Genomic DNA, 12,513 nt, shown 5'->3' with positions numbered 1-12,513 from the left:
AGGGTTTCTCCTTTATATTTGTGAACCCAAGGCAATGAAGAACATTTCAAATATATTATACATTGTATACAAATATAGCTAGTTTGAGAATACTTTTTTTAAAAATTATTTATTTACTTATTTGGTTGCGCTGTCTTAGTTGTGGCAGGTGGGCTCCCTAGTTGCAGTTCGTGGGCTCCTTAGTTGTGGCATGCGAACTCTAAGTTGCGGCATGCATATGGGATCTAGTTCCCTGACCAGGGGTTGAACCCCTGCCCCCTGCATTGGGAGCGCAGAGTCTCAACCACTGTGCCACCAGGGAAGTCCCCTGAGAATACTTTTTATGGCATCTGATGGGACTAGGGTTCCTTAAAATACACCTTTGGAAATGCTGATTTAGTTCTCAGTTCCTTGGTTTAATGAAGGATTCTGAGTTTAATGAATTCTTGGCTTAATGAAGCTCTAATCACAGAGCTAAGTGAAAGAGCTGGTTCTAGAACACTTAGGTCTTCTGATTCAGCCCTGGGCTCTTTCTAGTATACGCTAAAGTCCTTTTTGCTACTTGTTTTCTCCCTTTTCCTTAAAAAAAAATCTGATCCCTTTCTTTTAATAATTTCCCTTTTAATTCCTATATTGGAAAGAACAGAAAAAGAGAACAACTCCCGACCCACAAACTGTGCAATTTCTCATACAACAAACGGGTGGAGCTTTCCAGAGAGAGAGACTGCAGAATTGCCAGTCTTTTTCAAACAAGTAACCATGATGGCTGGGAAAGTAACAAATTCCCTTGACTGCTTAAAGAATACTAGAATTATAGTCAATTCAGAGGAAGAATGATTCTGGCTTAACAGTTTTCATTTTCACCCCAAGCTCTTCCAAAAATCGGAGTGAACTTCACTGCCCATAGAAAATCTATGCCGTGGTTCTCAATCTGGGCTGTGCATTAGACTCAGCCCAGATTTAAAATGACACTACAGATGCATATATATAGGGCCAGATGCATATATATATATGCATATATATAAAATGACACTACAGATGCATATATATATATGCATATATATGCATATATATATGTGTGTGTATATGGCAAGGCTCTACCCAAGAGCTACTAAATCAGAATCTGTCGAGAAGAATTCTGGCATCCACATATTTTCTAAATGCTCCACAAGTGATTCTGATGCAATCAAGAACTCAGAACAACTATCAGAGCCTTTTGTTTCCTTCACACCCTCAATCCCAATGATTTTCACCATCATTCTACTTCAGTCACCCACTTCCAGGGCTGAACCACTTCTGAAATCTTTCTTACCTTACACAACACTAGACTGTGAATCGGGAGACCTAGGTTCTAGGCTAGATGGGGAAGAAAATGAAGGCGGAAGTAGTGGTTTAATAGATGCAGGGAAAATAGACAAAACAGCAGTGTTTATCAAAGTATGGTCTGAAGATCACTTGAATCATGGCATTTGTTGAAAAGCAGAGTCACTGGTCCTATCCTAGATCTCATGAAATAGCACCTCTGGAGATATTATTGGCCCAATAATTTGCATTACAAAGTTATTTCTTCCCTGGAATCAGTCCGTTCCCTCCAGCCTCCCTACAGGCACGAATCTAGCACCTATCTTCTCATTCCTAGATCTTCAACTTTATCTTTCACTTTTATTGACTCCTTCCTATCATCATTTAAAATCATTTAATGTCTCTCCCAACATTAAAATTTTTCACTGGCTTTTACACCCCTTTGCAACTACCATTCTTTATTTATTCAAGGCTACAACTCTTCAAAGGATTGTCAATACTTGTCTCTACTTCCTCATTACCCATTTATTTTTCAATTCTCTGTAATCTTGCTTCTGTTCTGCCATCAGCACTCCCCTGAAATTGCTCTGGTCAAGAATACCAAACTCTCTTTTGTAGTTCATGCAATGGACCTCATTACTTCTTGCTTTCTTGAGCTCTGATGGTATCTGGTACTGCTGACAGCTGCATCTTGCTTTACTTCAGTGGGCTATGTTCTAATCCCTTTTCCTCTGCCTACCATTCACATATTGTTGTTCCTTAGGATTTTCCAAAATCTACTCTCGCCCTCTCCACACTTGAAGTGAAAGGACTTTTAAAAGATTTGAACCTGACTCTATCAGTCCCTCACTTGAAATTCTTCAGCAGCTTCCTTAGGCTGGAGTACAAAGCCATAAAGAAACCTACGACCTGCTTCCTGTTCCCTCTCAAGCCACTCAGCTGTTTGCTTTTGAGGGTTCATACACAGCATTCTGCTTTTAGGTGTTTAAATGTGCCATGTGTGGGATCCACCCCCACCTCCTCCTCTAGCAATACCTACGCTTCCTTCAGGTCTCAGCTTAAATCAAGTAAGATTTTGACATCACGGACGAAGTGAGGCCCCCTTGTTCACACCTTCCTTCTTTAGGTAGCACTTTTTATTGTTGTAATTATTGTACAGTTATCCATCTTTATTTATACCTCACTACTGTGTGATGTTAACCTCCATGAAGGCATGAATCTGTTCTGTCTTGCTTAACTATTCTAATCTCAAGGTCCGGTATGTGATTCATAGTAGATATGTATCAAATATTTGCTCAATGAGTAAATGAAAGGGTTCTGGTGTTTGCCCTTCTATTTTTTTATTTTTTTAAAGTTATTTTTATTTTTATTTTTTTGCGGTACGCGGGCCTCCCACTGTTGTGGCCTCTCCCGTTGCGGAGCACAGGCTCTGGACGCGCAGGCTCAGCGGCCATGGCTCACAGGCCTAGCCACTCCGCGGCACGTGGGATCTTCCCGGACCGGGGCACGGATCCATGTCCCCTGCATTGGCAGGCGGACTCTCAACCGCTGCGCCATCAGGGAAGCCCTATTTTTTAACTTTCTATTTTGAACCAATTTTAGACTTACAGTAAAGCTGCAAAAGTAGTACTCAGTTCTTAAATACCATTTACCCTACTTGTCCTAATATTAATATTTTACGTAACCATGGTACAATGATCAATACCAGGAATTTAACAATATTATTAATTCAAATTATTCAAATTTCACCAGTTTTTCCACTAATATTCTCTGATCCAGGATCCCACGTCGCATTTAGTTTTTATTTTTCCTGAGTCTCCTCCAATCTGTAACAGCTCCCCAGGTTTTCTGTCTTTCATGAGCTTGATACTTTTGAAGAGTACTAATGAATTATTTTGTAGAATGTCCCTCAATTTGGGTTTGTCTGATGTTTTCTCAGGGTTGGAATGAAGTTAAGATTTTTAGCAAGAATGACACAGAAGTGATGTTGTGTCTTTCTTAGTGCATAATATGAATGGGCTTATGATGTAGATACGTCTTATGAATGGTAACGTTGACCATTATCACCTGGTTAAGGTGGTGTTTACCAGGTTTCTCCACTGCAACAATTATTAATATGGTGTTTGCTTAATGGTGATTTCTCTATTTCCCTCTTTCCTACTAATTATTAATTGGAATTTCTCCATAAGGAAAAGCTGTTCCTTGGCTCTAATTTATTTATATCTGTATGGATTTATGGATATTTGTTTTATTCTATGAGTTAAAATACAAAACATTATTATTTTATTATACAAACTGTTCCAGCTTTGGCCATTAGGAGGCTCCTGTGTTACTCTAACCAGCTCAGCTATTTTGAACACTTCCTGGCACCATAAGATGTTCTAGGCTCTTGTATTTTCCCTGACCATCCCTGGAATCAGCCACTTCTCCAAAGAGCCCTGGTTCCATTTACTGGAAAAGTGTTTAGACACAAAAATCTGGGTACCAGGTGTGCTTCTTGCTACTGGTGTATCATTGCTTCTAGGCCCTCCAGGAGACTGAGCTACGAAGTATATATGTATGCATATCAACCACACATATACATACTTCTATTGTGTTTGTCTATATATTAAATACCATGAGTTCACACTGACACCTCTGGTTCCAATCCGATACCACAGGGCTCATTTTGGTCTTCTTCCTTTTCTCATTGGTAACTTCTTTCTTCAACAGTGAAAAGTTGTTGGCTCTCATTATCTACAATATATTTACTTATTTGTTCAATTCTGGTATACACACAAAGTAGTTTCAGAATTACTAACTCATACCCTTGTGAGAAACACATTTACTAGCTTGATTACAGCATTTATGTAGAGTTCTCCTTGTCTTTAACCTTAGAGTATCCAGTCAAGATAGTGGTTCCTAAAGTTACTTAGGTCAGTTCTTTTCTTTGCCACTTCCTTCAGTGAGGTTATGTCACTCATTTGTACTACAGTTACGTTTATTTGTTAGTGTTTGTATTCATTCTCTTCTATTTTTACAGCCGTCCCCTGGTATCCCTGGGGGACTGGTTCCAGAATCCACTGCAGATACCAAGATCTGAGGATGCTCAAATGCTTTATATAATATGCTGTGTAGTATTTATATATAAACTATACATATCCTCCTGTATACTTTAAATCATCTCTAGATGACATTACTTATAATACCTAATGCAGTATAAATGCTACATAAACAGTTGCCTGCACATGGCAAATTCAAGTTTTGCTATTTGGAACTTTCTGGAATTTTTTCCCCAAATATTTTCCATCTGCAGTTGGTTGAATATATAAATGTGGAAGCCGAAAATACAAAGGGCTGAATGTAGTCTATTTACTCTCAGGTGGCTTCACCCATTGCTACGGTTTCATTGATCATCTTTTTTGAGCTATATAACCACATACACTCTTACTGGACATCCCCACCTACCTCGTGGGTTTGTTGTGAGGCTTAAGGGATTAAATATTTGTAAATATTTAGTTCATATTAGCACTTAGTTAGCGGTATTTATATATTTTACATATTACTCTTACTCTATCATATTCCCTGTCTCAAGAAATAGTGCTACCAAACCTGAAACCTGAGTGCCATTCCTGACCTCTCTTTCTTTCCCTTAGTCTCATTCCCCAATCAAACGTCAAATCCTGGTAAATTTCCCTCCTTAAACACGTAGTGAGTGTTCCATCTTCACTTCCACTACCTTTATTCAGGTATCATCTCTCACTTTGATTACTGCCACACCCATCTAACTGGTCCTTGACTTTAGTCCAACATTTTCTTCACACTGCAGCCAGAGAGATCTTTCTCCACACCCCTTCTCTACTGTGGAAACGCCTTCACTTTATTTTCTGACAAATATTAAAATGAAAATTTTAGTAAATACAGAAAAGCAGAAAAAAAATCACCTGTAATGTCATCACCTAGAGATAACCAATTACTTTTTTGGGATGTAGCCTTTCAGGCTTTTCCCTCACAAACACACACACACACTCATGCACATTATAATATGGCATGTTATTTCTTTTTTGAAACCTGGATTTTAATTGATAATATTGTATACATCACTTCATGGTAGAAAACAAAAATCTAAATATTCATTAAAAAATAGGCTCATAGTATATTCCACTGCATGCGATACCTAAAGTTTATTTAACAAGTTTATTATTAATAGACATTTAGGCCTCTCTCTCTCCTTCTTTCTCTGCTGTTACAGACAACAGCAAACATTATACAGTTTTGGCATAATTTTGCCTGACTATTTCCTTAGGATAAATTCCTAGCAAAGGAACTGCTGGGTAAAAAGGAAGGCAAAAGGTGTTCAGAAAGGTGTATCATTTTACATATTCAGCAATATATGATAGTGACCATTAGCCTATGTTAGGTATTATTCTTTTTAAATCTAATACACAAATAGTATTTAACTGCTGCTTTAATATGCAATTCTTAGATAACATGTAAGGTAGGATTTTTTTTTTTTTTTTTTTTGCGGTACGCGGGCCTCTCACTGTTGTGGCGTCTCCTGTTGCGGAGCACAGGCTCCGGACGCGCAGGCTCAGCGGCCATGGCTCACGGGCCTAGCCGCTCTGCGGCATGTGGGATCTTCCTGGGCCGGGGCATGAACTCGTGTCCTCTGCATCGGCAGGTGGACTCTCAACCACTGCGCCACCAGGGAAGCCCATAGGGTAGGATTTTTAACTTTTATATTTTTTCTTTTATAAATTACCCTTTTGTGTCAATTGTCCACTTTTCTACCATATTGTCTTTTTCTTATTGATTTGTAAGAGTCCTTTATTACATAGTCTGCAATAAAGGACTAAATGAGCAGGTCTGAATCGTCCAAACTCTGCATATTCCAAGGAAAGGGCCCCTGAAACATCCCGTCTGTTAAGTGTGTCTCTGTTTACCTGAGGCCTTGGGACTGGTCAAAAAGTTTATGCTAACAATGGGATTTATGGTGGGAACCTTGGGCCATGTGGTATCAGCTTGCCCACTGGAGGAGCTGGAGACTGGAGGTCAGCAAAATGGATGGGCAGCCATGCTTATATGATCAACTTCCAATAAATACTCTGGACACCAAGGTTTGAATGAGCTTTCCTGGTTGGCAGTACTGCATACATATGGCCACACATCATTGCTCAGAGAATTAAGGACTACTTGCACAAGTCCATTGAGAGAGGACAACTGGAAGCTTGCACCTGGTCTCTCCTGGACCCTGCCTTACATGCTTTTTTTTCATTGCTGATTTTAATCTGCATCCTTTCACTGTAATACTCATCTTACTGGGAGTATAACAGTTTTGCTGAGTTCCGTAAGTACTTCTAGAACATCACTGAACCTGAGTATGGTTTGGGGACCTCTGAACACAGATAGTAACCAGCAACTCCCCTGTCATAACATAGATAACAAATATAGTCTTCACTTTATCATTTGTCTCTAATTTTTGCTGCTTTCTGAAAAGAGCTAATATTTTAAAATTTTACCTTATAAAACCTGGGGTTTTTTTTCTCTCTGTATAGGTTCTAAGTGCGTGTGAGGGTTTTTGTTTTGTTTTGTTTTCCTTACACAGATTATACACTTTAACAAGGTTTTTTCTTTTTTTACACATTCTACATAAAAACATGAGTATGCAAAACATGGGTGTACACAGAGTAAAATATGTGTGCCTTTCAACTTCTCTTCTACTCTACTTCCCTCCCTGGAGGTAACTCATTGTCAGTCACTTGGTTTGCATCCTTTTCTGTGTATTTATGAACATACATAATATAACCACATACATACTTAACATAATGCACACCATACTATATTCATTGTTCTGCAACATCCTTTATTCACTAATGTCTTAGAGATCTTTCTTTGTGTGTTAACTTCACAATAAACTACATAATAAACTATCTTATTCTATTTTATAGCAGCACAATATTCCACTGTATGGGTCTATCACAATATGTTTAACCATATCCAGAGTGAACATTTAAGCTGTACCTATTTCTCAAATTACAAACAATATTGTAATAAACATCTTTGTACATACTTCCCTGTGCACCTGTGCAAGTATTTCTGCAGGACAGATCTTAGAATAGAATTTCTGAACCACAGAGTGAGCTCATTTAACATTTTTGTAAATGCAGTCAAATTGCCATCCAAAATACTTCCTCAACTGTACAACTGGTGCCCTTCCCCCCTGCACTTTCCTCAACACTTTGTATCACCAATATTTTTATATTTTGCCAGTCCAGTGGGTGAAAAATATCTGTCTTCATTTGCATTCTATGGTTACTTATGAAGTTAAGCACTTTTTTCATTGGTTTCCTGTATCTTCTATAAATTGCCTGTGCATATCCTTTGCCCACTTTTCTTTTTTCTCTTTTCTTTGTTCAACAAGTCTCTTTACATATTATAGACACTTTCTCTAACACATGTTGCAAATATTTTCTTCAAATCTCTAACTTTTAGCCCTTTGTTCTTTTCAAATACAAAAACTTTAAATTTTGATATCATTAAATTAATGAATTTTCCCCAGAGGGTTTTGTTTCCTGTTTGGGTGGCATAAAGTGCAAGGGTGGAAGGCCAAGCAGTATGCAATATTAAGGTCATAAAGGGCTTTGAGGGCACTGCTAAGAAACTAAAACATTATCCTGATGGCAGCAGGGAAGCATATAAAAGTTTTCAGCAATAGAGTGACTTTCAACAAATTCTCCATTTAAGAAGAGCACCTACTAAGTGCCATGGTCAACTCTGTCTCTTAGAAAATGGTAACTTTTGTACCTTTTACATTTCCCACAAATCAAAGTAACTAAAAGACACAGAAAGCTCATTATGTTAAAAGACACAATTAGGGGAATCTGCTCTGCCACATATTAAAACAAAATGGTATCAGTGCAGAAACTGTGAGGGCCGTGAAACAGTCTAGAAACAGATCCGAGTATACACACGCCTGCAGAATAGAATAAAAGCGTCATTTCAATTCAGTGGGAAAACAGGTGATGGCAAGACCACCGGGGAAAAAGGCATATTCCTATCTAACGCGTTATCACAAAATTAATACCCAGTAGGTTAAAATGTAAAAAAGAAAAAAAGCTATCTAAAAAATCCTTTAAAAGTATTACAAGAAAATAAAGGTGCATGTTTTAATACTCTTGAGATGGGGAAAACTTTCCAAAAATGATACCCACCCACGCCTATACCAAAATAAATTGCATAAGATATTAGAGGAAAATAGGTTTGTAATACTGGAATGCGGAGGCCTTCCTATCAAAGGGGCACAGGGTATCCAAGAAGTCTTAGGGCGCCGCTGGGGGGGCTCCGAGTCGACCGGAGGGGCGTCGTCCGCGACCCGGGACCCCGGGGCTGCCGCCCGCCCTGCCCCCTTGCCCGCCGCCCGCGGGGGCCGCACTCACCCGCCTCCACAGACAAAGGGCGCCCAGGCCGGCTCCGCCCCCTGACGACGACACCGCCGCCGCCGCTGCCAGTCCGGACCCAGGCGGGAGAGGGTGATGAGGGCCCTGATGCCTGAGCCAATGACGCCCAGTGACGGGGCCCCTGGGGTTGGACCAGCCGCCGGCGCCAGCCGGGCTCTGACGAAAGCCTCCAAGCAATGGCGGTCGCGCCGCGCTGGCTTCGGCTCTGCGATACGCATGCGCCGGCGGCGCCCAGGGCCGACCGCTTCCCATATGCAGGGCTCGGAACTCCCACCCGCTTCCCCGGGCCTGCTTCTCACCAGGGCCGCGCTGACCCCGGGGACCCGGACCTCCCGCTCCCGGCACTCGCACAACTGCGCCTTCCGAGAGGGCCGAGGACCCCTCATAGCCCCTGCCAATCAGAAGCTCCCGCGTGAGTCGCTGCTCGGTCCCCTAGGTGACCACACAAGCCGTCGCTCTCCTCAGTCCTGAAATACCGGCCCCCTCCCAAATTTTGTATTGACGAAACTAAAAATACAATAATAATGATTGAATATATATAATATATAATACAGGTCTACTGATGAGACTAATGGAATTCTTTTAAGGGGGTAACATTTTGCTTAATTGGGATTCACCAAAATAGGTTGCAAATGTTCATCTGTCAGTGCTAGCATTCAATGGGGAAAGGAGAGACTTTTCAACAAATAGTGTTGGAACAACTGGATATGCACATGCAAAAGAATAAAATTGGACCCTAGCCTTACACCACATACAAAAAGTAATTCAGGGGCTTCCCCGGTGGCGCAGTGGTTGAGAGTCCGCCTGCCGATGCAGGGGACACGGGTTCGTGCCCCGGTCCGGAAAGATCCCACATGCTGCGGAGCGGCTGGCCCGTGAGCCATGGCCGCTGAGCCTGCGCATCCGGAGCCTGTGCCCCGCAGCGGGAGAGGCCACAACAGTGAGAAGCCCGCGTACCGCAAAAAAAAAAAAAAGTAATTCGAAATGGATCAAAAAACGTAAACGTGAGAGGTAAAATTATAAAACTCTTAGAAGAAAACATAGGAGAGAAGCTTCATGATGTTGTTCTTGGCAATTATTTCTTGTATATGACATCAAAAGCACAGGCAACAAAAGAAAAAAATGGATAAATTGGACTTCAATATTTAACACTTTTGTACATCAAAGAACAGTAGTAATAGACTGAAAAGACAATCCACAAAATGGGAGAAAATATTTGCAAATCATATATCTGATAAGGGATTAATATCCAGAATGTATAAAAAACTACTCTAAGTCAACAACAAATAAACAGGTAACCAGATTTTAAAATGAGCAAAGGACTTGAATAGGCAATTCTTCAAACAAGGCATGCAAATGACCAAAAAGCACATGAAAAGATGTTCAGCATCACTAATCATTAGGGAAATACAAGTCAAAACCACAATGAGATACCAAGTCACACCCACTAGGACGGCTACTACGAAAAAACAGTTAAGTACAAGTGTTGGCAATGATGTGGAGTAATTGGAACTCTTGTGCGTTACTGGTGGGAATGTAAAATGGTACAGCTGCTGTGGAAAAGAGTTTGGCAATTTTTCAAAAAATTAAACATAGAATTACAATATGATCCAGCAATTCCATTTCTGGGAAGATAACACCAAAAGGCTTGAAAACAGGATCTCAAAGAGATATTTGCATCCCCATGTGTGTTACAGCATTATTTACAATAGCCAAAAAGTGGAAGAAACCCAGTGTTTGTTGACAGATGAATGAATAAGCAAAATATGGTATGTGTATATATACTATAGAGTATCGTTCAGCCTTAAAAAGGAAGGAAATTCTGAAACATGCTACAACATGAATGAATGTTGAAGACATTGTGCGAAGTGTAATAATTCAGTCACAAAAGGTCAAATGCTACTCAGCCATTAAAAAGAATGAAATAATGCCATTTACAGCAACATGGATGGACCTAGAGATTGTCATACTGAGTGAAGTAAATCAGTCAGAGAAAGAGAAATATCATATGATATCCCTTATATGTGGAATCTAAAAAGAAATGACACAAATGAACATATTTACAAAACAGAAACAGACTCACAGACTTAGAGAACGAACTTATGGTTACCGGGGGGAAGGATGGGGGGAAGGGATAGTCAGGGAGTTTGGGATCAACATGTACACACTGCTATATTTAAGATGGATAACCAACGAGGACCTACTGTACAGCACAGGGAACACTGCTCAATGTTATGTGGCAGCCTGGATGGGAGGGGGGTTGGAGGGAGAATGGATACATGCATATGTATGGTTGAGTCCCTTTGCTGTGCACCTGAAACTATTACAACATTGTTAACCAGCTATACTCCAATATAAAATAAAAAGTTAAAAAACAAAGGTCAAATACTGTATGATTCCACTTATATGAGGTACCTAGAGTAGTTAAATTTGGACATTGACAGACATTACAATTGTTGCCAGGGGCTGAAGGTGGAATGGAGATGTCTAGTTACTGTTTAATGAGTACAAAATGTCAATTTGAGAAGATGAAAAGACTTCTGGAGATGATGGCTGCACAACAAAGTGAATATACTGAATGCCACCGAACTTCAAATGGTAAGTTTTATGTTATGTATTTTTTATACCATAAAAAGAGAAAAAAGACAGCTGGATCCTCATATCTGTTTCTACATTTAATCATTTGAAATATGTTGTTTTGGTTGATGTTTCTGAAGAAAATCTGTCTTCATATAGATACATAGTTGGAAAAAAGAATCCTTTAATAAGTCTTCTCTTGTAATTGTGAATATTCTTCTTTGATACCCCACCAAAACTTGATGAGATTAGTTGCAATGTAGAATCTGAAACCATATTCATATACTTTTGGTTTTTACACCACAATCTGTTAGTCTGTCTCACTCTCCAAATGGATCTTGAACTCATGTATGACTTTGTAATGTCACACACTGGCCATTTGGAAAATATCTGTTTACTGAGTTACCTAACTCAGTGGGTCCTAAATGGGTATGATTTTACCCTCTAGGAAATATTTGGCAATGTCTAGAAATATTTGGCAATATGTGACAATGGTTGTCACACGCTGGGGTTGCTACTGACATCTACTGGGTAGAAGCCAGAGATACTGCTAAACATTTTAACAATACATAACAAAGGATTATATAGCTCCAAATGTCAATAGTGCTGAGGTTGGAAAACCCTAGTTTATTTAATGCTGATATATTTCATTATGCAATATAAAAATTTGTGTTTGTTAATATCATCACTAGTCTTTTTGGGAAAGTTTGTAAGTATTAGGAAGTTGTCAAGATAGTGGATACAAGTTCTCCAAAAACTTTAAAGTTCAAATTTTATCATTTACAACATATATTTTCAGTTATTTTCCTTCATTCTATAAAGCACTCTTCATTCATTTTCAAGAAACTGTCTTAGAAATAACCAAGTCTAAAAAACTAGTATTTGTCAGTTGTTTTTGCAGTTGAAATTGGTGTTCCATAAAATAAGGAGTTACTATTTCTTACAATCACATAACTTGTTTTCGCACTTGTATACGGTATAAATGCTTTATGGTACTCACTACCTTGATTAAAGTAGCAGCAGTTTTAGCCACCATTGCTTTTGACCCATCATTGCAAATGTCAACACAGTGGAAAAAGCAAATTACCTTAGTATTATTAGAAAAAAAAGTTGACCATACGGGCCCCCTGAAAGAGAGTCAGGGATCCCCAGGGGCCCATGGACCATACTTTGTAAACTTCTACTCTAGATTTATGTGAAAGAAGTAAACCCCTATTTG

At 39.5% G+C, this 12,513-nt stretch overlaps 1 protein-coding gene across 2 annotated transcripts in view; it reads right to left on the bottom strand.

Moving 5' to 3' along the window:
- Positions 1–8,879, bottom strand: part of ZNF713 (zinc finger protein 713) — a 28,396-nt gene extending 19,517 nt beyond the window's left edge. For both annotated transcript variants that reach the window (XM_029222113.1, XM_029222112.1), the window contains exon 1: positions 8,697–8,879. The gene's annotated coding sequence lies outside the window, so the exon portion shown is untranslated. The remainder of the gene's footprint in view (positions 1–8,696) is intronic.
- Positions 8,880–12,513: the final 3,634 nt, after the last annotated feature.

The sequence above is a fragment of the Monodon monoceros genome, unplaced genomic scaffold, assembly GCF_005190385.1.
Source record: "Monodon monoceros isolate NGI ecotype Baffin Bay Population unplaced genomic scaffold, NGI_Narwhal_1 Super_Scaffold_13, whole genome shotgun sequence".
Taxonomy (NCBI): Eukaryota; Metazoa; Chordata; class Mammalia; order Artiodactyla; family Monodontidae; genus Monodon; species Monodon monoceros.
This window is presented reverse-complemented; position numbering and strand designations above follow the sequence as displayed.